Consider the following 15,058-nt stretch of genomic DNA (forward strand, 5'->3'; position numbering starts at 1 on the left):
ATTCTAACCAACTTCCTCAATGTTGCCATCAGCACTTAAACAACATTACAAATGCCACAGGGATTAAAAAAACTCACGACTTAAAGCCTGTCAGATTTTTAAACTGTTTTTTTTTAAGATGCATTGATTAGAAGATCATGTTGCAGCTTTATAAGAATTTGGTTAGGCCACACTTAGAGTATTGTATTATGTTTTGGTTGCCATGTAACAGGAAGGATATGGTGAATATGGAGAGAGTACAGAAGAGATTTACCAGGATGCTGCCTGGATTAAAGGGTATGAGTCGGAAGGAGAAGCTAGAAGAACTCAGGTTGTTTTCTCTGGATCTATAGAGGCTGAGGTGAGACTTGATAGAAGTCCATAAAATTGAGATGCTTAGTTACAGGGCATGCATTTAAGGTGAGAGAGGAGGAAAGTTCAAAGGAAATGTGAGGGACAGGATTTTTTACACAGACAGTGGTAGGCAGATGGAGCACACTACCAGGGGTGTTTGTGGAGGCAGATGTGATAGGGTCATTTAAGGGACTTTTAGATAAGCACGTGAATATGCAAGAAATTAAGGGCTATAGACCAAGGGGAGGCAAAAGGGATTAGTTTAATTTGGCGTCATGGTCGGCACAGCGGGGCCCAAAGGGCCCATTCTAAGATTTCCCTCCACGGGAACCGGTTCTATGTCTCACACACAGAGGCTATGCAACTAGCAATAGAAAGGCGCCTCTGTTACAACGAGAAGGTTTGCAACTGCTACAAGATGTCGAAACTTGGCTGAAAGTTCAAATCAAACGAGATTTCAGATAAGACGTTGACACGGCACGGGGATAATCACTTGCAGTTATATTTTTTCCTGTGCAGCAAATCGCCCCCAGGCGCTTCACAAGAACAGTCATTACACAGTATAAGTAGATATTAAGACAGGTGATCTAAAGCCTGGCTAGAGATCTGGTGAGCTTTAAGGATGCATTGAGACTTTGCAACGCAAAAATGAACTGTGGCATATGTGTTGATGTTAGGTAGACATGCAATGACAAATTGCAATGAAATTGTGAGACGCAATGGTTCTGGGTGGGCTGAAATCTTGTATATGACATAAACAGACTTCTCTCTACCAAGATAGGTTTCTTCAAATAACAGCTGACAGCGCTCAAAGCATAATGTGGATGTACTGCACACATTGCCAGGAGTTTATATTTTTTCCTGCGCAGCTCACGATCTGTGCGCGCATGGGGTTGGAGGCAATGCATTCCGCCCTTTAGTTTTGAGAAGTGCTTGTCCTGGGGTTTTCAGAGACTCTTTCACTTTCCCTGTCTCTCTCTCTCTCTCTCTCTCAGACTGGGATTGCTCATGCCTGTCACGGCGCAGCAAGCGCAGGCGCTAGGAGCTGTCCACTGGCGTTGGTGCTGATCGCCTCCCTCTCCCAACACCTTCCCACAGCGAGGGAGATACAGAGACGGGAGGCACTGGCAGTGCCACTCCACCGAGTGCTACCGCCTCACCCCCCAGTCATGGGGAAGTCTCTCTCCCACTTTAACCCCTGATCCACACCTTTCCTGGGGGGAAAAAAAAAGGTTTTATTTTCGCGGAGGGAGGGGGTAGGGTGGGATCCTTCCATTGTCCTATTTTACTTTGCCCAATTTTGAGATTGGATTTTACCAGCAGGGAATAAGGATTTGTTTTCCCGGCCAGTTTGGGACCGAATTTGGACATTTCATGGCTCCTTAAGGTAAGATACAAATTCTCATGGATCACCTCGTGTCACGCCCTGTTTGTGTAGGGTGGCGGGGACATGGAAACCAATTATCTGCACAAATTAAACAAACTTTAGTTGTTGCCATACTGTGTTCACGGTGTGTAACAGTGATCAATCAAAGCATTTGCTATTATATAACTTTTAAGAGTAGTCTTTTCAATCAAATGACAAATAGACCGGGTCTTTAGGGAACCTTTAGACCAACACCCTGAAGAATTGAGAAATAATCCGGTTGTGTCATTGATGCATGTTTTAAGCAATCTCTCTAGATGACTGCAGAATGAAAGGATATGTTCGTTCTAGAGTTGGGGATCGGGGGCTGTGGGTGTGAAAGCCAAGAAACTTCGGCTGTCTGATGCTGTTAACTTCGACGTTGATCCTGTATGATGGCTTAGTGTTTCATTGACGGCAAAAACGCGAATCCTGGCCGCAACAGGCAAAAATATGAAGTCATATGAGAAAAGATCTCTAAGGGAAAGAACTCAACGTAAGTCGGTCAGCCACTTGCTCTCTCCGCTTAGCTCCGGCAGTTGAAGACTGAGTTGCACTTATCTTTGAAACTATGAGAAAGTGTTAGGTTTTTTTGTTTATTTTCGACATCCCAAGGCTGAGATACTTCATATATGCATTCTGTAATTGTACTTCACACTGCTGGCTGCAATCATAAATGCGTCCATGTAATGGAACAATAGGAGAGTGCAGTATTTAAAACCGATTGAAGTCTAATGAACACATGCATTTACATTTTGCCTTCATACCTGCAGCGATATATACATCTAAACTCATGCAGCCAGTTTTCTCTCACAGTGTTCGTGCATACAGAAATATGCTTAGACTGAAAACGTTTCGTACGAAATCAACAGCTAATTACATATCCACAGAACCAGTTAACTTTGGGGTGTTGAATGTTTAAAAAAGTAGGTGGAAAATATATTTTTATATGCTAATATAGCACAAGAAACACAAGCTAGCTCTCTACATTGGTTATATCATTGTTTTAATAGTTATTTAGATAAAACATATTTAATCGCAAACTAGAGCTTGTCAATGTCCACAAGAACTTTTTAACAAGGGGATTATTGCAGGCTGTCTCACCTAGTGATAGCTAACTGAACGCCGGAATATGTATATACTGGCTGTGGTTGATAGTCTTTTAGCGGTAATAATGGTAAGACATAGAGAGGTTGAGTTGATGCTGTTCTCTTTTCACAATGGACTTTACAACTTTAGGCTGCCACATTTGCCTTTTTAACACTGAAGACAGAGTTTGAGTAGTGTATAAATAGCAAGCACAGCAGTACAGGTACAGAGATACTCAAAACAGCGATTACATTCACTGGAGACTGGTTTCTATTGTTAGGACACAGACCATCTTTAATGGATTACACCATATGATGTTAATGAGCTCAGCCTTGCTTTGAAACATCAGTTCACTCTCAACGAGGTGGATGGGGTTCAAATCCCTAATGTTAGTTGAACATTAGAGATGAATGAATCATTCATGATAAAGGAATCTTCATACGATTGAAAACCCTCCTTTAGGCATTCTCAGACAAAAGTGTATCCTTAATTAAAATATTCAATGATGTGAAAGAAATTACCATTTTCAGATGATGCACACAAAATTAAAGATCAGGACTTGGGAAGACAGGTATTTTGTAAAGTGCAGAATGAATGGAATTAAGTATTTCTTCACAGAAATTTTTAATAGAAATAATGTTTAGTGATAAGCAATGTTCAAAAAGATAACAATTTTTATAAAATATTGCCGTAAACTGCACAATCCTGAAGTCTGCTTGCACTATTCAACATTGATATATTTAACAGGGTCTTATTTTGAATGGTTTACCATTGGAAATATATGTTTATCTCTATCAAACTGTGTTGTGTCATATAAATAAATTGGTTGACTCTGTCTTATTCTCCAAGTTAATTACATCATGGAAAACTTCTGCAGTGCTGTCACAGAATATTACATTTCAGCTGCACCTGTTTCTTAAGTAGGCAACTGGGAGCTTGTTTCATATGAACTAGATGATAATATCAGCAGTTCAGTGTTTGTGCTTCAGTCACACTGTCTACCTTCCACTTTCAGCTTTGCTTCACTACATTATCGATAACAGAAAGGGTGGAGAAAGTATATATTGTAAATTGATGTCTGAATTCCTAGGAAGCTAATTTGGGAATATAACATTGATCATTTGTGAACTGCTTCACTATGTTCAAAAAGGAAATGTACTTTTAGAAGATTGAACACCTGGAGTACCATTGCCAGTTATTTTGTGTTGAGTTATCCTTTATCTTTGAGAGCCCATTGTTAAGTTTCTCCAATTGAGTTTAATTTTTCTCTCTCTGTCAATTCATCTGCTCTCAATTGATAGACAGTTCAAAATTAGCAATGAAATTTTACACCTGTTTATTCTGGTTGTTGATAGATTAAATTCAATTAAATTTAAATTTCAGCTAAAATTTGTGAAAATAACATTGAAGAGTAAAGAGAGTGAGAGAGAGAGAAAAGGAGCAACCAAATGAAAATGACAAGACTGCAATCCAGAGCACTCATGGTATGAAACATTCAAAAAGGAAAATCCCAGGGATTTTTGAAGACCCTATGAGCTCCAGTGTAGGATAACGTTTGATAATATTTTCCCATGCTTGTTCTGCTCTATATTTTCTGTATCATACTGAAACCTATTTGCGAGTTTTCACATTTTTACTGTTAGCCAGAGTTTCCATTAACCATGCATCCAAGGTTTAGTTTGTATTGTGTGTAAAATCTATCTACTTTGTAATTTGTAGTTAAGTCAGATTTCCATCTACACTATAGTGCACTTTACATCTGGGATAGAGATCTACATTTATTGATTTGTAAGATAGTTATAGTACACCATAAAATAGCGATGTCTCATATTTACAAATGTGGCATTTCCACTAGATTTTGTGGTATCCTGCCTCAGTACATAGGTATATAGTTGATGATTGGATTTTCATCACTGTGCTTGGCTCTGAGACTGGGATGTTAAGCAAATGATTTCAGAACTGAATCTCAGATTCAGCCTAAGGGGTAAATATAAGGTACAGAAGATGAGTCAGATATTCATGTCCATTTTGTTTTCTAAATATAGGAAAAACATGTGAATATGAACCTCACTCTAGTATTATTTGTCCACTGAATGGCAATAGTATGGAAGTGTATCATTTCAAGATGGCATCAGTTGCAATATAGATAGTGTGACATGTATCACTCTTTAAATATATAGAATTGAATGCCTAATTTAATTCTGTTTACATCCTTGTGTAAGTGTTACTCTGTGCACATGTTCTGACTTCTAAAGAAAACCTATTGTATCATGAATAATCTGTTGCAGACAAAACAGGTTCTTCAGTAAATATGTATCATTAACAAGTTAAACGCAGACAGCTTTGGAGTATGTTTAATCAATTTATTTTCAGTCTCCAATTAGGCTTTTTAGACAATGCTCATCATCAAGTGACCTCCTCTAGATACTAATAATCCAGTGATGCAGTCCACATGCTTTCACATAACCTGATGTAGGAGTATAATTCAGTAACATCTAGACAGGCTGGGTCAGTCATTCACACTCCACTCCCCTTACTTTCTAAGATGTTTCAAATGGCATTAAACTGAATAACCAAGCTCAGAAAAAATGAAGCACAGCCATCTGAAACAGCCCCAGGGCTTGAAGTTGGAAGATTCTAATCGGGAGCCCAGTGTTTCAGAATTTAATCTGTCCGACTGTCTTTTCCTATTGCTTCATAATGAAATACAAGGAAAGACATGCCCCATACTGATTATTCAGTGGGGTAGACCCAATAACCAGAGTGATGCCTTGTTGCACACTCAGCTGGAAGCATAGCAATATGATAGATTGCATTATTTGGCTAGGCATTAATTCATCTCTGCATATTTAGAAAATAGTGAAGAACTGATTGTCTTGTCAACTTATTAATCATAAGACCATAAGACATAGGAGTGGAAGTAAGGCCATTCGGCCCATCAAGTCCACTCCGCCATTCAATCATGGCTGATGGGCATTTCAACTCCACTTACCCGCATTCTCCCAGTAGCCCTTAATTCCTTGTGTCATCAAGAATTTATCAATCTCTGCCTTGAAGACATTTAGCATCCCGGCCTCCACTGCACTTTGCGGCAATGAATTCCACAGGCCCACCACTCTCTGACTGAAGAAATGTCTCTGCATTTCTGTTCTGAATTTACCCCCTCTAATTCTAAGGCTGTGTCCACGGGTCCTAGTCTCCTCGCCTAACGGAAACAATTTCCTAGCATCCACCCTTTCCAAGCCATGTATTATCTTGTAAGTTTCTATTAGATCTCCCCTTAATCTTCTAAACTCCAATGAATACAATCCCAGGATCCTCAGCCGTTTCTCGTATGTTAGACCTACCATTCTAGGGATCATTCGTGTTAATCTCCACTGGACATGCTCCAGTGCCAGTATGTTCTTCCTGAGGTGTGGGGACCAAAACTGGACACAGTACTCCAAATGGGGCCTAACCAGAGATTTATAAAGTCTCAGTAGCACAACAGCGCTTTTATATTCCAACCCTCTTGAGATAAATGACAACATTGCATTCGTTTTCTTAATCACGGAATCAACCTGCATGTTTACCTTTAGAGAATCCTCAACTAGCACTCCCAGATCCCTTTGTACTTTGGCTTTATGAATTTTCTCACTGTTTAGAAAGTAGTTCATGCTTGTATTCTTTTTTCCAAAGTGCAAGATCTCACATTTGCTCACATTGATTCCATCAGCCATTTCCTGGACCACTCTCCCAAACTGTCTAGATCCTTCTGCAGCCTCCCCACTTCCTCAGTACTACCTGCCTGTCCACCTAACTTTGTATCATCGGCAAACTTCGCTAGAATGCCCGCAGTCCCTTCATCCAGATCATTAATATATAATGTGAACAGCTGCTGCCCCAACACTGAACCCTACGGCACATCGCTTGTCACCGGCTGCCATTCCGAAAAAGAACCTTTTATCCCAACTCTCTGCCTTCTGTCAGACAGCCAATCCCCAATCCATACCAGTAGCTCACCTCGAACACCATGGGTCCTCACCTTGCTCAGCAGTCTTCCATGTGGCACCTTATCAAAGGCCTTTTGGAAATCTAGATAGACCACATCCACTGGGTTTCTCTGGTCTAACCTACTTGTCAGCTCTTCAAAGAGTTAATCATGTATGTGATTAATCAGACTGTGATTCTCCTGAGATAATTTCCATGTTGAAAAGAAATACTTGCATATATGCCATCTTTTCACATTTGTTAGGAGTATAGAATCATCGAATAAGTACAACACACAAAGAGACCATTCTGCCCCTTGTATCTGTGCTATCTCCCTACAAGAATAATTCCCATGGTCCCACATGACTGGCTTTTCCCTGCAAAGCTTTTCTTTTCAGATAATGATTCAATTCAGTTTTAAATGACATGAATAAGCTAGCATCCATTACCCTCTTTAGGCAATAAATTATTGTTCAAAATAATTTAACATGTAAAATGATTTTCCTCATGTCAACATTGTTCAATTTGCTAATTGCCTTAAATCTGCATCCTCCGATATTTGATTTTTCCATTATTGGGAATAGTTTCTCCCCACCTCTGTCAAACCACTCTCAACTTTCTCTTTTCTGTTACAGCTTCTTTAACCTATCAATGTAACTGAAATTCCTTATTCCCGGAACCATTCTGATGCCTTTTTCCTTCTTAAAGTATAGTGCCCAGAATTGACATGGTATTCCAGTTAAGGGTGAACCAGTATTTTCTACAGATTTATTACAACATCCTGGCTTTAGCACTCTGTGCCCCTATTTATAAAGCACTAGAACCCATATGCTTCATTAACAACTATTTCAGCTAGCCGTGAAGCCTTAAACGATGCATCTCAAAACTGTTCACATTCAATGACTGACCTTGAAGAACAATGGTTCTTTTTTTAAAAGCAACTCATGCGCAGTCACATCACACAAACTATATCAAGGTGAATTACCAGTTTCTCACAATTGAGATGTATACAATAGTCATATGGTTATAGAACTAGACTAGTGTACTTCAGCTGTTGTGAGTTCAAACCAATTGTGTAATAAGTGTGATAATTTTGCATTTGCAATAGATAAAATACTCTTTAAAAAAAAACACAGATTATAGTGAAAACCCAACTGGTTCAAGAATACCCTTCAGGAAAATTAATCTGCCAGCTTTATCAGGTTCAGGTTATCTGTATAGAACAATTTTGACTCTCACTTAGAATCATAGCATTATAGAATCACTACAGTGTGGAAGCAGGCCATTCAGCCCATTGAGTCCATATTGACCCTGACACACCCCATCCTTGTAACCCCGCATTTCCCATGGCTAACCCACCTAGCCTGCACACCCGTGGACGCTATGGCGATTTAGCACGGCCAATCCACCCAACCTTCTCTCAAGACAATTAAGGAAAAGCACCAATCGCCAACTTTGCCAGTGTTAACCACATTCCAGGAACAAATTTTGTTTGAAAAAGCTTAAAAATTCAAGCAGATCAACATCGTAAGGATATTTCTTGCTCAGATCTACTTTGGAATGGTCAGCCGTGAAAGCTTATGTAGTTTCCCATGTTCCAAATTTGCTTTGTGAGTACTATGAGCTTGGGTTTGAAGAACAATATGTGCATTTGAATTACTGAAACAGTGTGCTCATAAAACTTTAGTGTTGTGAAAAGTATTGAGAAGGTGGGGAGAGGGGTTTCTGCATTAAAATCAAAATAAGAATAAAGACATTTGAAACAATTTCTATTTGTCATGACTTAAGACAAGAATATAATACAATTTTGTCAAGTGTAGACAGCTTCCATCAGCTCTTTTGTAGAGTCTGTAGTTTCATACAGGTCAAAGTATAGCTTAGAAACCCATAATAAGAGTTTATTAACAAAATAGTTTTTAAAAAATAGTGTTTTAGCTACATTATACATACATCTATGTTTTGTACTTGTGGATCAAATTATAGACACTGTCCTATCTATTTACCCATCCAACTGTTTACCTATCTATTTTCTTTTCTACCCACCACATTTGAGAAGATGATGATTGTTTGTTTGAAGATTGTTCTGTGGTGAAAATGTTAAATATCTGCATTATTTTGCATTGGGAAAAGTGGAGTAGGCAAAACAAATTGTGGACGGTGGAGAGGCATGAATGTGTTCAACTCCAGTGATTTCTTCCTTCCATTATATTTTGCATCCAAAATGAAGTTGCTCTGTTCTCTTTGACATGGTATCTGGTACAGTGGAATGATGGTTATCTTACTGGACTAGTAACTTTGGGCTAAATATCCAGACCCTTCAGTTTAAATCCCAACATGGAAATATAAATTCGGGTAAAATAACTGCACGCAGACAGCTATCCCATCACCAACTTACCCTTGCTTCACATGTGCATAGTACATGAACATCCAGCTCAGAGACAGTCCCTGGACTGAGGAGACTTTCTGAATCTCCTGTTTATATCTGTCAGCCAGGGCTCCCTGACTAGCCAAGGTTAATAACTACAATCAAGGACCTCATTGTCAATGAGATCCACTTGGCCACGGTTCCAAATACTACTTTGGGTAATTAGTTAATTACTTAAAATAATTAATTCTTTGACTAAAGATGACCAAGACATGATTTTATGCTCTATTCTAGTTCACTAATGTCTTTTAAGCAAGGAACTATGCCATCCTTACCTGTTCTGGCCTACATGTCATTCCAGAGCCACAGCAATTGACTCTTGAGTGCTTTCTGAAATGGTCTAGTAAGTTTGCCAGTGCCTTTTCAGGGCAATTGGTAATTTGCTGCAATCTGGGAAGGACTACAGACATCTCTCTCCATGAGAGAGATAAAAAATTGCTTGTACAGGTTTAGAGTCATCATACCATTTCAAGCACAAGGCACATTGAGGAGTCAGGGCCTCATGAGCTGCTACAGCAAGTACATGGATTGAATCTATCCCATTAGCACCAGTCTGCACCACACTCTGTCCTTCTAACCTACTGATTTATCCAAACCACCTCACCCCTTTCAAGGACAATCAAATGCCGTCCTGGTAGTGCTGACATCATGTGAATGAATTGATGTTTAAAAGTCGCACCAAATACCCTGTTTATCACTTAGTATTCTTCAATGCCTGCTTTAAAATTGTTAAGGTAAAACCAGCATTCTGATTATTAAGCTTCAAATTATGAGCATTTCAAAGATATACTGTATGATGGGGGATTTAGTTTTAAACCCAAGAGTGATAACCAGAAATTTAATAGGTGTAGCAAAAAGTCAAATAATTAATCACTGTACTCCTTTGAGTACTCCATCATTGAACATTGTGAGGTATTATGGTTTACATAGAACAAGGGATGAATGCAGATTTCTCTAGCTTCCTCATTTCCCCTTCCCCCACCTTATCTCAGTCCCAACCCTCAGACTCAGCGCCGCCTTCTTGACCTACAATCTTCTTCCCAACCTCTCCGCCCCACCCCCTCTCCGACCTATCACCCTCACCTTAACCTCCTTCCACCTATCGCATTCCCAACGCCCCTCCCCCAAGTCCCTCCTCCCTACCTTTTATCTTAGCCTGCTTGGCACACCCTCCTCATTCCTGAAGAAGGGCTAATGCCCAGAACGTCGATTCTCCTGCTCCTTGGATGCTGCCTGACCTGCTGCGCTTTTCCAGCAACACATTTTTCAGCTCTGATCTCCAGCATCTGCAGTCCTCACTTTCTCCTCATAGACATTATATTCATATTGTGTTAAGTAGCTCATGTCAGAAATGTTTTGATACAATGCAGCAAGACCTTAATGAATGATATTACAGAGTTTCAACTTGCTGTGAAAATAGAAATATCACAAGATTTTTTTTTAAATACCACTTGGGATTTATTTGTGAAAATCATCTGGTCACTAAATTAATTTGTCCTTGAAGTTTTATTTTTACAATTGCTTAATTCAAATGGTTACAATAAACCTTCAGGAGAAACAAAAACTGTTAAAACTGAATAATAATAACTTCAAAACTTGTGTATAATTTATATTTGATATCCCCAAAGACTAATGTAGATTTGGAATGTATGAAATATATAAAAAACAGAAAAATGATTTAAGAAATGACATTGTTTTGAAGATACCAATATTATTTTGTATTGCCCGAAGCAAGGTACTCTATTTTAATCCTGCCAATTTATATTTTGAGGTAATTCTTATGCCTAACTTGGTAGAGATACCACAACATATCAGCTACGTCATGAAAAATGAACTTTTCCCTTGCTGGGACTTTTCAAGTAAGAGCCCCTTTATGATTTCAAGATATCCTGACACATTTTCCAGCCAACAAATATTATAGAAATTATAGGTATTATTGACATGTAGCCACATTGGACGCAACGTTCCAAGAACAGCAATAATCAGATTATCTTAGTGGTTTGATGGCATTGTTTGAGAGATCAATATTGTCTCGAGTTCCTATGCTCTTTTTCCAAACAGTGCCATGAAGTCTTCGCAGAGGCAAACAGGGACTTGATTTAACCTCACACCTGCAAACTTGTGGTACTCGCTCAGTCCTGCTCTGAGAGTCAGCCTTAAATTTGTATCCCGATCCTGTGGGCTGAGACTTAAACTTATGCCCTACTGGCACAGAGATAAGAGTATTACCACTGAGCCAAGGCTGCTTCAAGTTTCATCATGTTGTCTGTGACAAGACAGAGATGCAGAACCCATTATTGCATGTCCCAGCGGAGAACATTTATGTGCTATATGCCGAGCCATGAAAACTTCAAAGATGTCTCTCGATCCTTTTATTGTAAGCTCAGCAAGTTCTGATAAGGTAAAGCATCACGTACATCTTAATAAGTATATTGAACTGAAATGACACAGTCATTGCTTTTATGCCACAAAATTAGGGGGAAGAGGGTGGTGAAGTAGAAATGAACGAGTAGTTGATGGACTTTAAATTAAGATGATAAACATGTAAATCCAGTCTCAGTAATAGTGACCATGACAGCAAGTCATTGTTGTTAAAAATCATTTGGTTCACTGCTATCTGCCATTCATACCTGATCTGGGCTCATGTGAGCTAAGTCATGTGGTTGCTTCTTTAAAGTACTCTCTCTAATCAGTTCAACTACTGCTTCGGCAGCAACATGCACATCCTAATGAAGCAAAAATCCTTTGCTTGATTTATTGTAGGGCAAAAAGGGTTACTATGGCAGAGGACGCTGCATAAATTTGATTTGAATTTCCTTCAATCTTCAACAAAGAGAGATAACCTAATTCAGGTGTTTTGAAGCTTAAACAGATTTTATAAGGTCGATAGAAAGAACTGTTTCCTCTCATAGGAGAAGCAAGAACAAGGAGAACTAATCTTAAAATCACGGTCAGGCTTTTCAGGAAGGAAGCCTGAATACTTTTTATAGAAAGGATGGTCAAAATTTGGAACTCTAATCCCTGTGCCCTCAGATGCTGGAACAATTGAAGTTTTGACGACTGAGATCAAGAGATTTGTTTTTTCAGTGACTGAATTGAGGGACATGGGACACAGAGCTGGAAATCAATCATGATCTTTTTGAATGTCAGATCAAGTCTGAGGAACTGAGTATCTTGCCCTCATGCCTATGTTTGATTGATAAATGCTGTATATGATTAATTCCTGTTGTAGATTATGGGGAGCTCATGTGTGTGACAGTGCTCACAGCTGTGCTTGTGCCCTTGTTTATGTGACTGCTGCACAATGTGTGCACGTCTGCTTCTATGTTTGAGTTGTACAGGGTGGGGAAAGATACAGGAATATTGTGTCTTTCTGACAGCTTGTATCATTTTACATTTTCAAATCAGAGATGTTACAAGATTTTACTCACAAGGATAGCTAAGACCAACACACCATTTTTAAAATTAATTTATTCTGGGTGGCTAGAAGTTATTGCGTATCCTTAATTGCTTTTGCAAAGATATCGTTGAGTTGCCTCCTTGAATACATCTAAGTACTGCTAAGTAATTTCAAAGAGGACAGCTAAGAGTTAACCTCTTTGTTGTATGTCTGGAGTCACATTTAGGCCAGACAATATAAAGAAGGCAGTTTTTCTTTATAAAAAGACATTACCGAGTCAGATGTGTTTTTACAACAATTTGATTAATTTTACAGTTACCCTTAACTTTCTAACATTTTTTTCCAGCCTTGTTCAATGAAGCTTAAATTTCCCAGTTACGAAGTTGGAATTTAAACTTCAGTCTGAATCAGTAGATTAGGCTTCTAGATTACTACTAGTCGAAAAGTGTGGTACTGGAAAAGCACAGCCGGTCAGGCAGCATCCGAGGAGCAGGAGAGTCGAAGTTTCGAGCATGAGGAATGAGGGGGTAGCCCAAGGGGGCTGACAGATAAATGGGGGTAGAGGTTGGGGGCTGAGGGCAAGGTAGCTGGGAAGGCTATAGTTGGATGAAGGTGGGGGGTGATGGTGGTAGGTCGGTATACCGTGAGTGTATTGTACTGTAGAAAGAAAGATAATGTGAGGCTCATCAAGAGGTTAGATGACAGGCAAGCTGGACTTTAAAAGTCTGTAGATTTTCAGAGAGAGTGAAAATGGATTAGAATTGAGGACAACCACAGCGTTAAACCCTTGGAAAAGGATGATAGAAGAGTACAACACAATAAAGATGCAGTGAGGAAATATTTTGAACAATCAGTTAATTTGAAGGTGGAAGAAAGACGGAGACTAAATGAAGAGGAGCACCAACTAATGTTATATCTCACTGGGGTAGCACACTGGAAATCAAGCCCCTGCTAATCTTGGAGCCAAATGTTAGAGTTCAAGAAGTTTGCAGAATTCCCCAATGTACCTGTCTTTCAGACAGGTTGATAGAAAGCACAGGCCAGAATTCTATACACAACAAGAAAGACTATTTATCACAAATGAGTAGATTCTAACTACAGATAGATATTATGAATTTTTGACATATAACGCTAACCTACTCAGAAACTGCTCCTCTACACATAGATATAGGCAGACACAAATGAACATGGGTGTAATGTACAGAGGGAAAGACTGGAAAGGCAGTTCTTTTATCCTTGTCCAGGTTTTGCTGAGATAGTCCTCATGCTGATCAGAAAGCTGTTTCTTAATCTTCCTTCTCCAGATGTTTTCACTTGATTGCAAGATGCACAGTGTGGCTGGTCTACATTTATAGGTACCTCTGACTTATTAATTGGAAGTCATGCCTTATAGCAATTAGTGAGTAAAAATAAATTGGCTATCTTCAGGCTTGAGCTGTTTTTTTCTATAGAGCAGAAACAGCTCTTTCCCTTCCAAATGTCTGGTAGGTTCTGACCTGAACATTCACACCCCAAGCTGTTCCACTGTCTGGGAACAAATCACATAGCTGTTGACAGGCCAGTCTTTTCAATTACTAATGGGTCACTATTTTATAGACCAATCAGCTAATTGTTGCCAGTCAAATCTCTATTCCTACACAGTCCCCTTGGCTTCAGCTCATCTGTAACTTGGTTTTAGGTGGAAGTGGATACTGTAGACGCTGTAGATTAGATTCTGGATTAGAGTGGTGCTGGTAAAGCACAACAGTTCAGGCAGCATCCGAGGAGCAGGGAAGAGTGCTTTTCCAGCACCACTCTAATCCAGAATCTAGTTTTCAGCTTCTGCAGTCATTGTTTTTAACTAGTTGATTTTAACCCTACTGCAAATCCTCCTGCAAGGATGCCTGCCTTGAAGGAGTTTTCCTCCTCTCCCTTTCCCTGCTCCTCGGATGCTGCCTGAACTGCTGTGCTTTTCCGGCACCACTCTAATCCAGAATCTGGTTTCCAGCATCTGCAGTCATTGTTTTTACCCCGCTGTAGATTAGAGTCAAGATTAGAGTGGTGCTGGAAAAGCACAACAGTTCGGTCAGCATCCAAGGAGCAGGAAAATCAATGTTTCAGACAATGTAACTAGGTTTTCCCTACTGCTTGAACCAACAGCTGTGTAAGCAGCACTTACAAAGAGTATCAGTAAATTGCTTTTAAGAAGTGCAGCAATCCTCCGACAAGCCTTGGCTACTAAACCAGACTTTTTCCCCCATTTCAGTCCTCAATCAAAAACACAGGAAAATAAAAAGTTACAGTACCTTCAAAAGAAAGAGAAAAAGATAGAAAGTGAAGGGCAAAAACAAATTGGAATTACTTGTTTATATTAATTTAATAGTAACAGTAACCAATTTATTTTGGATTTCAACTAAAAGGAAAGAGTTGGATGATAGATCTTGAAAACTCATTCTGT

General features: G+C 39.3%; 1 protein-coding gene across 1 annotated transcript in view; it reads left to right on the plus strand.

Moving 5' to 3' along the window:
* Window positions 1-1,603: 1,603 nt before the first annotated feature.
* The window catches only part of drd2a (dopamine receptor D2a), a 128,782-nt gene continuing 115,327 nt past the window's right edge, over window positions 1,604-15,058 (plus strand). The window contains exon 1 of the mRNA XM_087976355.1: window positions 1,604-1,720. The gene's annotated coding sequence lies outside the window, so the exon portion shown is untranslated. The remainder of the gene's footprint in view (window positions 1,721-15,058) is intronic.

This window comes from Chiloscyllium plagiosum, unplaced genomic scaffold (assembly GCF_037043375.1).
Source record: "Chiloscyllium plagiosum isolate Xiang-an unplaced genomic scaffold, Cpla_swu_hap1 HiC_scaffold_29, whole genome shotgun sequence".
Classification (NCBI taxonomy): Eukaryota; Metazoa; Chordata; class Chondrichthyes; order Orectolobiformes; family Hemiscylliidae; genus Chiloscyllium; species Chiloscyllium plagiosum.